Source organism: Gavia stellata, chromosome 8 (assembly GCF_030936135.1).
Source record: "Gavia stellata isolate bGavSte3 chromosome 8, bGavSte3.hap2, whole genome shotgun sequence".
In the NCBI taxonomy this organism is placed as follows: Eukaryota; Metazoa; Chordata; class Aves; order Gaviiformes; family Gaviidae; genus Gavia; species Gavia stellata.
The window spans coordinates 44,814,032-44,828,588 of record NC_082601.1 but is presented as its reverse complement, the minus strand read 5'-3'; the positions used below and the strand labels follow the sequence as shown (position 1 = coordinate 44,828,588).

The window sequence follows — 14,557 nt, the reverse complement described above, 5'->3', positions numbered from 1 at the left end:
CTGTGGGGATGGTACTAAACGCACTGTGCTGAGATTGTTTCTTTCCCTGCAGGATTACTTCCACCAGCTCACCTGCATCACGGAAAGGGAAAAGTTCGTTGTGCCGATCCGAGCTATAGGTGCCCGAGCCATCCTGGACTTCCCTGACCAGCTGAACTTCGGTGTCTGTCCCGTCAAGTACAGCACCCAGAAAACACTGCTGGTTCGCAACATCGGGAACCGGGAGGCCCGCTACCGCATGAGCACTCAGAGGTAAAGGAACTCAACATCTTGCTTGTGCAAAATACTGTTGCGTGATAATAGATTTGGTAAGCAGTAACAAAAAAGAACCAGAGCATCTGAGCTGCTGTATTGCAGGCGTAGCTGGAACTGGGCAGGACATGTGGGTCTGGCAGTTGCTTACAGTGTTTTAAGCATGATACAACCTTCGATAAAACTCGGCAAGCTGCAGGGGAGTTTCATACTGCAGTGGTGTCTCCAGCACAGCATCTCACAAGACCAGTTCTGTTAGTTTGAAAGAACAAGTAAAGGAAGGCAACCTGACCGCCCTTGGGCTGTATGGGATAGTGCGTGGCAGATGACAGCTCTAGGAGCTCAGTTCATGTAGACCAAATGCAGTGTTAGGAAATGACCAGCTATGAGCTGGTGGAAGAGACATTGAAGAGTTGATCAGCAGCTGTGTCTCTATTGGCAAGTAATTCTGAGCAATTGCAGATCAGTCGATCAAAGCTGAGGGTACTGAAGTCCTGACAAGTAACAACATGTGGTCCAGGAACTTTGTTTTCCGGTAGGTTTGGTCTGGTCCCTGGGAGCAAATATTCTTAGGTAGAATGAGCTCCTAAGTGGAGACGAGCAGACACGGGGCTTCAAGACTGCACTACAGCCCCCAAGCAGAATGCTACTGAGGGCACAGGCAAAAAATGCAGCAACTCTGTGGTGCAGGGGTTGGGGGCATTTTCTCCTAGAGCTTTATCTCTCCTAGGTTTCCTGGAGAGTGCTAGAATGTTAGTAGCTAGATTGCAGCCTGCTGATGGTAAGTACCTTCTGAAACGGTTGCATACCACTCTCAGCCAATACACCCGTGCTCTGGGAGGCCACAAGCACAGGGTATTCCGGTGGTCCCCTATCAAATGCCTGATGTGAATGGTGTTGCAGTCAGCCTGTGCTGTTCCTTTTGGTCTCAGAAGGCAGTCACCCATTTTGGGGTTTGCTGAATTGGAGAGGGTAATGCGTTTTTGACACCGCATCTGCAAGGAAACCAGTTCAGTTGGTTGATAATGAGCTGAGAGTTGTTTGGTCCCAGAGGTCTTGGTGTAGGAGCCGAGGTCAAGAATGCAGCAAAGACCCGCTGTCTAACTTGGTGCACCTGAGTAGCCTCAATTTCTTCCCCACGAAAGCAGGGCTCGAAAGAAGACTTCTTACTTTTGTCCTGTGAAACATGAGGGTCCAAGAGGAGCTTCCACCAAAGCCTGGCAAAGCTATTTAAGCAGGCTTCCAGGATGCTATTTCAGCAGGCTGCTGCTTATCGCTGTGGAGAATACAGAATCACAGAATCACAGAATCAGTACGGTTGGAAAAGACCTGTAAGATCATCGAGTCCAACCTGGGGGGGGGGGGGGGGGGGGGGGGGGAACAAAAAAAAAAAAAAAAACACAACACAACCACAAAAAACCCATGCCACACAACAACAATAACAAGCCACAACCCACCCAACACCACACAGCACCATGTCCATCAAGCTACATCCCACAATGCCACATCCACACGCTCCTTGAATACCTCCAGGGAGGGTGACTCTACCACCTCCCTGGGCAGCCTATTCCAGTGTTTCACCACTCTCTCAGTGAAGAACTTTTTCCTAATGTCTAGCCTGAACCTCCCCTGTCGCAACTTGAGGCCATTTCCTCTAGTCCTGTCACTAGTCACTTGGGAGAAGAGACCAACACCCACCTCTCTGCAACCCCCTTTCAGGTAGTTGTAGAGAGCGATAAGGTCTCCCCTCAGCCTCCTCTTCTCCAGGCTAAACAACCCCAGCTCCCTCAGCCGCTCCTCATAAGACTTGTGTTCCAGACCCCTCACCAGCTTCGTCGCCCTTCTCTGGACACGCTCCAGCACCTCAATGTCCTTCTTGTAGTGAGGGGCCCAAAACTGAACACAGTATTCGAGGTGCGGCCTCACCAGAGCCGAGTACAGAGGCATGATCACCTCCCTGCTCCTGCTGGCCACACCATTTCTGATGCAAGCCAGGATGCCGTTGGCCTTCTTGGCCACCTGGGCACACTGCTGGCTCATATTCAGCCGGGTGTCGATCAACACCCCCAGGTCCTTTTCTGCAGGGGAACTTTCCAGCCACTCATCCCCAAGCCTGTAGCGTTGCCTGGGGTTGTTGTGGCCGAAGTGTAGAACCCGGCACTTGGCCTTATTGAACTTCATCCGGTTGGCCTCAGCCCATCGATCCAGCCTGTCCAGATCCCTCTGCAGAGCCTTCCTACCCTCAAGCAGATCAACACTCCCTCCCAACTTGGTGTCATCTGCAAACTTGCTGAGGGAGCACTCTATCCCCTCATCCAGATCATCAATGAAGATATTAAACAAGACCGGTCCCAAAACCGAGCCCTGGGGGACTCCGCTTGTGACCGGCCGCCAGCTGGATTTCACCCCATTCACCACAACCCTCTGGGCTCGGCCATCCAGCCAGTTTTTTACCCAGCGAAGAGTGTACCTGTCTAAACCACAGGCCGCCAGCTTCTCTAGGAGAATGCTGTGGGGAACAGTGTCAAAGGCTTTGCTGAAGTCCAGGTAGACAACATCAACAGCCTTCCCCTCATCCACTAGGCGGGTCACCTGGTCATAGAAGGAGATCAGGTTGGTCAAGCAGGACCTGCCTTTCATGAACCCAATACATAGGCAGAACCCAATACATAGGCAGGAACTTGCAAATCGGTGTACAGTTTTCCTCGGGGCTGTCCAGATCTAGTTGTCACCACCAAACTAAATACCCAGTAAAGTCAGGCATGTTTTTGCAGTGTCCTTGCCAACTGCTCTATTGAGTGCAATTTCATCAGCTGTCACTACTTAGGTGAGCAAAGTTCAGCTGGCGCATGGCTCCAGTTGTCCTCATTATTTTGGTGTGCGCATTGCGTCCTCTAATCATGGTAAAACTCTCCAGAACGTGGTTTTAAGGTGACAAATTGACCACCAGCAAAGCACTAAACCCAGTAACTTTTGTTTTCTAAGTGTGGCTGTACAAGAGCCATGAAGCGCAGCTGCCGTTGTGCAGAAGCATGTTTTACCTGACTTAGCCCTAAGCAGCATTAAAGCATCGAGTTTTGTTTCTATCAGCCAAGAGCTGTTTACCTGGTGACAAATCATAACTGCTCATCTTAAATCCACAGTATGCCAACACATTTTCATAATTATTTCCAAGACATTGCACGGACTTTGTCTGGTGGGCCAGGCAAACAGTTACCGAGCTTGGAGTACAAGCCGGAGTCCCAGATTGCATTGCTTGTGAACAGAGAGAAGACCTCCTGTTAAACTCGCCTTGCTATGCTCCTGTTAATGGCGCTTCATTTCGCTAGGGATTTAATTGTTCAGGCTGTAAATGGGATACTCCTTTTGTGTTTTGTTTCCATGCTGTGGTATCACTCCAGTCTGCATTTGCATTCAGATTTTTCCTGTTGTTCTTTTCTTCTTAGAGCAGCTTTCATTGAAATGCCGATAAAACTTGCCCTTTCTTAGGCTAAACCAGGATGCTTTCAAGGTAAAAAAAAAAAAAGGATTCTGCAAATTGAACCATTACTAGTCCCGGGTCTTCAAAAAGACTTTTATTCTCTGTCTGATTTCTAGGCTGTGATCTCATTGAAACAGGTATTGCCTTGACATTTGCATCTCTTGAGGTGAGGTTTCTGGGTGGCAGGAAAAGACAGATTCCTGAGGAAATCAGCATCAGGTTGTGCATGCGAATAGCTGTTACCATTTCTGTGCTCTTCACAATCCGTTCTCTGATGGTATTGCTAGCAGTTGGACTCCTGAGGCTGCAGAGAATCGGACGCAGAGCATGGGGGAGATGAGGTCATTTTATGCCATGGGATCTTCTGAGGGCTGGATCTCTGCAGAAGCGGGAGTCAGTCGCTCTGTTTCTGATCCTGTATGTTGTGTTTGTCTTCTGCTGGCTGTGGTTTGTTTGCTCCTTGCTTGCGCAAGCGAGCTGAAGGGAACTAGACTGCCAAAGGAATGCAGTCCCCAAATCTCCCGCAATAGTCCTGATAGCTCTCTTTGCCTTGCAGCCCTTTCTCTGTCGATCCCTCCGTTGGGACTCTTGGGATTGGTGACGCCATGCAAGTGACAGTGGAGTTTCACCCACTGAAGACGGGGCACCATTCCAGGTCCTTGGTAGTTCACTACGACACAGGTAAGTGCTGGGCGCTGCGTGGTGCACGCTCTCTGCGTCCTTCAAAGCAGAGCCCTTTCTAAGCAGAATAATGTTAAGTTTGCTTTGTGAGCAACTGCTAAAAGCTTTTCTTCCAAAAGCTCTGCATGTTTCAGTGCTTAGAAGTGAACAGATAAGGGGCAGAGGCTGAGCCTGTCCTTGTTCTGTATGTCCTGTGCACTGGTCCCTCGCTGGGGGACCCTGGTGTCAGCATGGTGTTCTGCACCCAGCACCTTCTCGTGACAGTCTTCCACCATCCTTCCCCGTTGTCCCAGCCACCTCAATTCCCTCTCCAGGTGTACCTGCCCTGCCCCAGCTTTACCTTGGATAAAAGTGAAGAGTAGTTGGTGTTGAGGGGGTTGTTAAAGTAGATCCCCTTGAATGGGAATGAGATTTTGGAATGCTGTTTTTCTGGGAGTTGCTGAGTGGAGGAGGGAGAAACCTCGACTCTCCATTGCAGCGTGCGTATGCACGCATGAAGTTTTAGTCCACGACAACGCTATGTTTGAAGCATAATATGGGGAACACATGTCTCTGTCAGACTCTCTCCAGTGCCTGCTGTCTCTTACACACCTCTGTCCCATGTACTGCTTCTCCATCGTCTTGCCACAGACCTTTTTTTCCATGTTGCCCTCTACCCATCTACAGCCCATGCTTCCCAACATCAGGACTAAAGTAGCCAGGAGTTGAGGGCTCTTGGGATTTGGCAGGAAGTGCTCAGTGCCTCCTGAGATAGGTGTGAAATGTATGCTAGGGTACGAGAAGCCAAGATCAGGCCACAGAAATACCGTCAGCTTTGTAAGTCACTTTAAGAGTAGGTGGGGAAAACTCAAGAAGAAGGTGCGACATGTTAAAATGCTTCTGTCGGCCTTGGTTCAGCAGAGGTATCTCGTGATGCTGAACGACACGCTTTCTCTGTTGCATGTGTGCATTTGGTGTGTGTTTTCTCTTGCTTGAAAGAGAGGTTTGTTTTGTCCCTATTCCTGACTGTTGGTCCTGGGGAGCATGATGTCCTAATCCAGGTGATAGTGTGATGCTTTAGCCCAGCAGTGAACATTTTAGTTGTCTCGAGTTTGTAGGAGTTACAAAAATGCTCCTGTATCTTCCAAATGCTCTTTGTGGCTTTATGAGTTGTCACAGCTTTGTTCATTATTTGTCAGTTAATGACATATTCCCAGAGAATGGTTTATGCTCACTCTGAGAAGCTCATGGGATGGGTAGCGCTTTCTTGAAAGAACTACTGAAATTTCGGGTAGAGAAGCACAAAAAAGTGCCTCATTTGTATGCATCTAGAGAATCTATAGGATAAAATTCCGAGGGCTAGATCTTTCTTTGACTCTTGTTCTTACTGACAAAGAGTACTGGAAAAGTACTACTTTTTCCCTGGAAAAGTACTAGTACTTTTGTGTAATTTCTGACTAAGAAGATTATTTCAGGCCCTCAGGTTCCTGTTTTGTGACAAATCATGACAAGTCTTTCCTTATTCACATTTCCCGGGCCATTTGTGCTTTTACAAACCTCTCCCATCTATCTCCCATACGGATTCCTCAACCGAGAAATCTGTTCAGTCTTCATATAGAAGCTGCTCCATACTTTTAATTGTACTTTCTGCCCTTCTCTATTAATTTCAAATGCTTCAGCTAGTTTTTTTGAGATCAGAACTATACCCAATACTTCAAGACCCATGTGGCCATGGGTTTAGACAGTGAGGTGACAGTTTTCATGGTGTTTATTTTGGAGTAGTTTGTCTTGATCGTTGTGGAGGATTAGCTTGTGTTTCCATAAACCTGAGTTGTGCATGCTCGAAGCACTGTGCCTGTCTCCCATTTCTTGGGTCCTGGCTCATCTGCTTGCCAATGTATGCCGAGGATTCAGCGCAGGGGAAAGGTAATGCTTATAAAGCATGGCCGTCTCTGTAACTCTTCTGAAGTTCAGTGATTTTTATATGCTAAATTGTCCATTCTAGGAGGCAGATTGTCCAGTCCTTGGAAACATTGCTGGTGTTCTCCCAACGTAACTCAGCTCTGGCCACAAATCCCTGCCACTCCAGACTCCCTTAAGAGCAAAGAAATTGAGGATTGTACAGGCATGAAGGCTGAATTCTCCATGTGCAGACATGAATGACTGACCGTAGAGATCTACTGTTTTAAGGGCGAGTCTTGCCTCATTCCCCAACCCGGCTCCCAGAATGAATGTGATTCTGCTGCGTTGCCTGGCTTAGGATTGAAGGAGTCCGTCCAGATCTCCCCTTGTGGTGTGGCATGGCAGCCTTTTAAAGGCAGGTGCATCCACTGGCTGCCTTGCTGTAAGCCCTGCAGTGAGGAGAAGGCTCTGCCTTTGCAGAGGGATGCCCTCCAGGCCATGGCTGGGCTGCTGCGCTTGTCAGTTGGGGCTGGCTCGGAGGCTTTAAGCACCAGTCCCTAGAAATGCCATTTCTGGAGAGTATGTCTGATGTTTGCTGTTTGCATCTCACCTGGGAAACACTCACCCACAACAGGAAGAGTGGGCTTGGTAGTGACGTTTGAGCTCGGTTGACTCCCAGGAGTTCCTTGGTTGGGAAGAATGAAGGTTTGAAAGCTCTGGGAATGAGGGAGCCTTTGGTGGGAGTCTGTTCTGGAGGGTGCAATGCTGGCAGGTACCCCAGCAAGACTCCAGCCATTAGTCAGTTGATGTGCACAGGCAAGGCGCTCTCCTCTTCAGCTTGGTCTGAGGTGGAAAGCAAAGATGTCCTCGCTCTGGTAGTTGAATAGCTTGGGAAAATTCAGCGTAGACTTGCACCCTCAGGCATAAGCAACAGGATCCAGGCTGAAGAAATGGGCTTGCAGGACTGTAATGGGCGGGCTGGTGTGGACCGTGCCCTACCAGTCTCATTTTGACATATCTTCACAAACAGCAAGTTGAGGGTACTGCTTCTACAACACAGTGAAGTTCTCTTCTGCATGCCATCCTGCGGTGGGCTGTCACTTCACTTGTTCCTCTGAACCTCCCTTTTCTGCCCACATGCCCCCAGGCATCTTTGCTTGCCAGCAACAAGGGATCCTCAGGAGAGACCCACCACTGGTGGTGTGCCTGCAGGAGACCCTGGTCAAGCTATGACTGTGGTGGGACTCCTCAGAGTCACCTGAATGACTTTGATGCAGAATTCCCCATGACCTGAGTGGGATGGCAACCCAAAGGCCACCTGGGCACGTCTGAAAAATCTCACTGTAAATGCTGTCACCTTGGGGATAAACCTCTACAAACACACCCAGAAATAAGGTGGTTTAGATGGTGTCCAGGACATCCTTGTGCTGTACACAGGCAGCTATCAGGATGAGATAAATGTGCTGATCCGTGGAACTGCTAATACAGCTAAAAGCTGTAACGCTTTCTTCTGTTACCTGTGTTTTGCTCTCTTCCTGGTACTTCCATCAGCAAGTGAGGTGAGCAAAGACTGCCCTTTGCTTTGTTGCAGGTGAAGATACCCACACGAGCCTTTATGGAGCAGCTGGAGATGTCAACATCGGGCTAGACAGGAACTCCTTGGCAGTTGAGAAGACTTACCTCTCGCTGTCAAACCACGGATCCGTGGTCATCCACAATCGGAGTGAAATCATAGCCCACTTCCAGTGGAAGGCTTTTGCTACACAGGAAGAGGAGGATCAGCGGAAGCTGAGGTTCGTTTGAAAGATTCGCTTCCATAAGATACGCTGCCCAAGGGTAAAACTGACGTGTGGGCTCAGGGGTGTTGGTGCTTTTGAACGGTTTAGGACAAGTAAACCATCCCCAGCGTCAGGGTGCGTGTCACTGAGTTTCAGGGTACTGGAGCTCAGCACTTCCCATTCCAGTTCCACCCATACACCAGCTGAGGAAGATGTTTTGGAGAGGAAAGGTTGGTTGCAATGACTGGATAGCAAATTGGTGGTTTGTGGGAGCACAAAGCACTGAGGTCCAGACATCCCTGGGCTACAGAGGGTCCATGAGGCTGAGGAAAGTGTCAGCACTTATTACCTGGGACGTAATGTAGCTGCAGATAACTATTACGATAGTCACTGCAGTTTCTTCCCCTCCAGCTTTGATAAGGTGGCAGGCTCCTTTTCCAGCAATGTGCAGGGTAGGGTGAAAGTTGAGGCCACCCTGCTGTAGGGTGTTAATTGCCTCGCGCTGCCCTGGTTTCCAGCACAAGGAGGTATTTGTGCCCTTCCTTCGAGGCTGGGGAGAGTTTGGAGGTGGAGGGTTGTGCAGGGAAGGTAGGGCAGCACAGGACCTGGAAGTGCATTTGGGCTTCAGCCACCCATGTCTTCATGGTGGTGAGAGATGGGGCAGGTTCTTGAAAAGGTATCTTTGCTCAAGCTTTGAAATTCCCATTTCAGGCAGCAGAGAAACACTTGCAGCCCGGGGGGGGGTGAATTGGAAATGACACTTCAAAGCTTGGGTGATTTAGGGAATCCTTGTGTGACTTGGATGGATGTAGGTATATAGGAGTTAGTCTGAACCCATAGCTGATCAGGAAACTGCCTTAAAGTGGAGCACTTTCTAAGGGCCTCTGAGCAAATAAAGTGCAACGTAATTAGGTCAGAAATGCCTTGAAGGCCAAAACTAGTTTTCCACTGTTCTCTCTTTTTAATGACACAGTGTGTGACTTCTGTGCACGCTCAGTGTGTTGAAAGGAAACCTCCTGACCTTCTCTTGGTACTTCCCTGGCCCATTCCTTTACCATCTCTTCCCAGCTGCCTGTCTCAGCCTGGACCCTGAGTGTTCCTCTTTCCCCTCAGAAGTAACCAGGTTTCCCCATAGTAGACTTCAACCGGATTTTTTTTTTCTTTTTTTCCAATTACATTTGATCTCGTGCCAGTTTGTGTCTTAGAGTCTGAGCAGGAGGTTTTGTTCTTCCTTACTTGGAAGTCTTAGGGATGGTCATAGCTCTAAGGCCACTGTCCTGCTGTCAGAGAAGCCGGGATCCCCTGGTGGAAGGCAGTATAGGGAACTGGGAGCAGGCATTGTTTGCTTATCCCTGCTGGTCCAAAAAGGAAGGAAAAAGAGTGATGCTCGTAACCTGCAGCTGAACCCCAGGTGCTTCTCCCCTTGCCAGTGAAGCCCTGCAGTGGGTGCTCCTTGATCTTTATCTGCCTCCCCCGAGCAGCTCTATGGTGGGAAAAGCCAGTTGAGGTTGGTGGATTCTCCATCAGTTGTGGCAGTGGCTTTGAGCCAGGAGGCTCTCTTGAGGGCTGCTAGCTTTCCAAAACCTCTTCTTAACTTGTGAGTGTGGAGTAAAACTACCTGCCACGCCAGGGAGCAAGAAGTGATCATCTGATCCATTTGGGACCCCATGGCTCGGGGTCAGCCCCTTGCTGAGCTGCTGCTGGTGCTGCTGTTCCTCCCCGAGTGCGTTGCTGCCCCTGCACTTACCCGGCAGTCTCTGCAAATATGTTGCTTATTGAATTATCTGTTTGGTTTGTCTCTCCCCGTGGCCGCAGGCTGTGTCGCAGGCTGCAGAGGCAGGAAGAGGACAGGACGGATTGCTTCCTCAAGGAGTGCACGGTGGACCCCACTCTCCGAGAACGCCTTTCCCTTCTCTCCCGCACCTTCCGGAACCAGAGGGCAAAGGTGCAAGGAGACTCCATGCTTTTCTCCGATGATGTCTTCACCATTGAGCCGATGGTAAGCTGTAGCTGAGAACCTCCGCTCCTCCTCCTCCTGCTCCTCCCTGAATGAGGTCACTTGGCAGATCCCTGCATCAGCTGCCTTGACGTGCCAAGAGAAAACATCAGGTTTCTGGTGAGGCTGGGAGAGCTTGTTACAAAAACCACTTCTGAACTGCGGGCTCCTGACAGGCAGCGAGAGCCTGCCTAAAGCTGAGCTACTGCAAGGGCTATAAATAAGTGTTCCTAGAGTGCTCAGAGGTATTGATTATTATATGTAAGGGCACACCTGACGCATACTGTATGGGGAGTAACAAAGGGTATTGGAGCATTGTCAGTTCACATATTGACCTGAAGAATGAAATGGTCCTCTGTGGAAAGGAGGCCAAATTCAGCCCAAGTTTAGTCATGGAAACACCAATCCCTTTGTATAAGCTGGACTTACACCATGTCTGAATCTCCCTTCCAATGGCATCTGTGAGCCTGGACACAAGACTGGCAGGTTTTTTTTGAGTTGTATGGCACATAGGTACAGAAAAATCTTTGCTTTTCTGTTTCTGCAAGCAAAACCCCATGTCCTTCAATCAACCAGAGCTCTGATTCTGAGTATTTGCATGGTCTGAGGCGAAGAATGCCTGCTGTCTGAGCAGTGCAAAATCCCTTCTCATCTTGGAGTGAACCCTAGAATAAGCCCAACCTCTTCTTTTTTTAAAATAGGTGAAACTAGTTTTTTTTTTTTAACCAAGGAAGGGGACCGTGTTCTCTTCTTGGTTACTCCTTTAGCCCATCGAAGGCTGAGAGCCAGCAATGTCAGCACAACTGCAGTTTCACACCACTGTAGCTGACAGCAGCATGGTGTGACCAAGAGACTGTGTCAGAGCAGTAGGAGTATTGTAGAGTGGGAGCTGATGAGCTGAGCCTGAAGGGCATCGTGCGATGCATTAGAGTTGATTTTGGAGTGTGTCCCAGGGCTCCTGCTTCGTTACAGTTGGAGTATGGCTCCAGAACTAGCTCAACCCCGCCTTGAGCTCCTGAAGTGCATTAAGGTGAGGTCCAGAAGTCTGGCTGCCCACAGTACTGCGTGCTGGTACTCCATGTAATGATGTACAGACATGAAGTGTAGCCAGGTCCCTTTTCCTTAGACTGGCTGGTACCTCTGAAGAAATCCTGCTTGATTTGCTGGAATTTGGTTGCCAGTTGGGTTGCTTCGTTGTAGCCCTAATTTAACAAAATGCCTCTCCTGGGTGCCAGTAAAGGTAAGGGACTTGGGACAGTTTTTTGCAACTGCTTCCAGACTCTTTTATAAATGTTGTTGGCAAGTGTTGCTTGCTCCTTGCTCTTCACTGATGCTCTAAATATAGGCTACAGGGCTGTGCTTGAAAACAAGACATGTAACGTTTAAAGATAAATGGTTTTCTGTCCGCTTCTGTTTTAGGAGGGAGATGTCTGGCCAAATTCTTCGGCTGAAATCAAGGTGATCTTTAAACCCCGAGAAGCCAGAGTGTATCAACAAGCGGTCTACTGTGAAATCTCAGGTACAGCTCCTTTCTTCTGCTTCTGTTACCCATGGTGAAGGTGAGGCACAAATAGTCTTCCAGCCCCCTCGGTTCTTATGTAGTTGCTGGGAAGGGTGGGTGGTCAGCAGGTCAGGGCTGGCACATGCCCGCTGTCCCTGCGGTTTCCAGGTGATCTCCTGTCCAAGGCCAGCCCTCGCGATGCCTGGCTACAAGCTTGGATCACTGATCCCAGACCAACCAAGGCAGTGAAGGGATAAGCTTTCATGCCATGGGTTTGCCAGCATTTGCTCTGCTGCAAGGTGCCTGGAAAGGCCAAAGAATGACACAGCAGAACAGCTTTCGTGGACGAGCACTAAGCCCCTATAGACCATATACTTCCAAGATGAATCTTTATTACACGGATGCATCATCAGACGCCTGAGGCAGCAGGAGCTGAGTTACAAATGTGCTCCCAGATCCTGGATCACCTCCCGCTCCCCAGATGCTGTCAGACCTCAGGTGACTGAGCCCCGCTGAGTGCGGGGTGTCTGCGAAAAGACCACTTCTGGCCAGAATCACAGAATCACTACGGTTGGAAAAGACCTGTAAGATCATCAAGTCCAACCTGAAAAAAAAAAAAAAAAAAGCCAACCACCACACAACAACAACAAGCCACAACACACCAAAAACCAACCCACCCAACACCACACAGCACCATGTCCATCAAGCTACATGCCACAATGCCACATCCACACGCTCCTTGAATACCTCCAGGGAGGGTGACTCTACCACCTCCCTGGGCAGCCTATTCCAATGTTTCACTACTCTCTCAGTAAAGAACTTTTTCCTAATGTCTAGCCTGAACCTCCCCTGGCGCAACTTGAGGCCATTTCCTCTAGTCCTGTCACTAGTCACTTGGGAGAAGAGACCAACACCCACCTCTCTGCAACCCCCCTTCAGGTAGTTGTAGAGAGCGATAAGGTCTCCCCTCAGCCTCCTCTTCTCCAGGCTAAACAACCCCAGCTCCCTCAGCCGCTCCTCACAAGACTTGTGTTCCAGACCCCTCACCAGCTTTGTCGCCCTTCTCTGGACACGCTCCAGCACCTCAATGTCTGTCTTGTAGTGAGGGGCCCAAAACTGAACACAGTATTCGAGGTGCGGCCTCACCAGCGCCGAGTACAGAGGCATGATCACCTCCCTGCTCCTGCTGGCCACACCATTTCTGATACAGGCCAGGATGCCGTTGGCCTTCTTGGCCACCTGGGCACACTGCTGGCTCATATTCAGCCGGGTGTCGATCAACAACCCAGCCAGTGCTTCTGTCCCTGCGTGGGAATTGTCACCTCGTGGCTCGGCGTCTATGGTGCATACGGGTAGCGTTGCACAGGCCTTGCTGTACTGAGCAGGGTGAACGTCCTCCCTGGGAATCGGAATCCGAGCAGTCCGCTAGACAAGCTTTATGCCCAACCTGTCTTACGGAAGTGCTGTCAAGTCTTCTTCTGGGAGCGGTTACTGTTGATGTGCGTATGGCCGTTAGCAGGGAGCTTCGCCTTGCTTGGGCTCGTACTTCTCGGCTCCTGTGCTGTTGTCTCTGATTGCATCAGTATAGATGGCAGATTTTTATCTTCAGTTCTGTTTTGTGAGCTTTGTGCCTTCACTGAATGGATTTCAAAGCTCATCTAAGTGTGTGGGAAGAAATTCAGAGATCGTGTTTTAAACTCAGCATCCCGTTTTCAGGGTGCAAACTGATCACTAAATTAGAAACCAGCCCAAGGGCATATGTCCTGAGGGAGGAGAAGGGTCCCGTATCTTCTCCCTGGAGCATCTAGAGCTGGTCCCATCCATCGCGGAGTCAGGGACTAGCATTGAGGCAGGCTGGAAAATCCAGGGCAACAGAGGGAATTACTGTACTGAAACGGAAATCTCTCCCCAGGCCGAGAGGCCAGGCTGCCCCTGCGCATCAAAGGTGAAGGCATAGGGCCCCGGCTCCGCTTCAACTTTGACCAGCTGGACATTGGGAAGGTTTTCATTGGATCGGCCCACAGCTATGAGGTGAGCAGGAGGGGTTTGCAGGGGTTGGGCTGGATCCTCACGGCTCCCGGGGCAATGCTGAGCCTCGAGGACCTGGGGGATTCCTGGCAACTGAGGCAGTTGTGAGCAGGGAATATTTGACATACTAGTCAAGTTTGGGGGGTTTCAGAGAATCTGGATACTTTTGGTGGGGTCTGAAAGGTGTATATTTTCATGAAGCCCTAGTCCCTGCTTTTTGGCAACGTCCATTTGAGATCAGCTGGGAGGCTTCATGCAAAAAAACCCCCCTTGACACATGAAAGCAGCACTGGGTCAAAAAGATAAGTATTCAGAGGCTTTTGTTTCAGCCCTAGATGCAAAGCACCTTTGTACTCTGGCTCTTAAAAAGCAGCTGGAACAAATTTACTGTGTTTGAACTCAAGTGCCTTGCAAAGAGTTTTCAGTTAAGTGCATCCTACCAATTCCTGGGAGTCAGAGGAAAGCCATCCAGCCTCCTGGCTCCGAGCTGTCCCCAGCAAAGAAATTGGGAGTGCTTCCCCTCGCTGACGAGCCCCTCACCACGCTTCGGGCTTGGTGCACCTCTGGCTCTATGAAGAGCAAAGCATTTCTGGAAATGAAGCAAAGGCACTTTCTATATATTTGCCTCCCCCCAATGGTGTCAAGTCTTCTGCAAAAAAACAGATAGAGCAAGTGAAAGAGGTAGAAGACGAGGCAATAGATCATGCCAGACACTTTCAAAACCTTGACTGTGGCAGGGAAGGACAGATTAAGGTGTTTTCTTACGGAAATATTGTGTGCTCTGTGCATTTTTAATGCTGATACTTTATTGATTCTCTCTCTATCAATTTATGATTTTCATTACTTGAGAAAATGTGATGAAGTAGATGAAGCTGTTAGTGCTTTCCTAAGCAGCTAGACTGGAGGTAAACCTCAGCTCAGCGTCGGATCCCTAAGTGCAATTTGTAACGAAGGTGTAA

At 49.5% G+C, this 14,557-nt stretch overlaps 1 pseudogene; it reads left to right on the top strand.

The window, feature by feature from the left end:
- The window catches only part of LOC132317437 (hydrocephalus-inducing protein homolog), a 77,720-nt pseudogene that overhangs the window by 13,831 nt on the left and 49,332 nt on the right, over window positions 1-14,557 (top strand).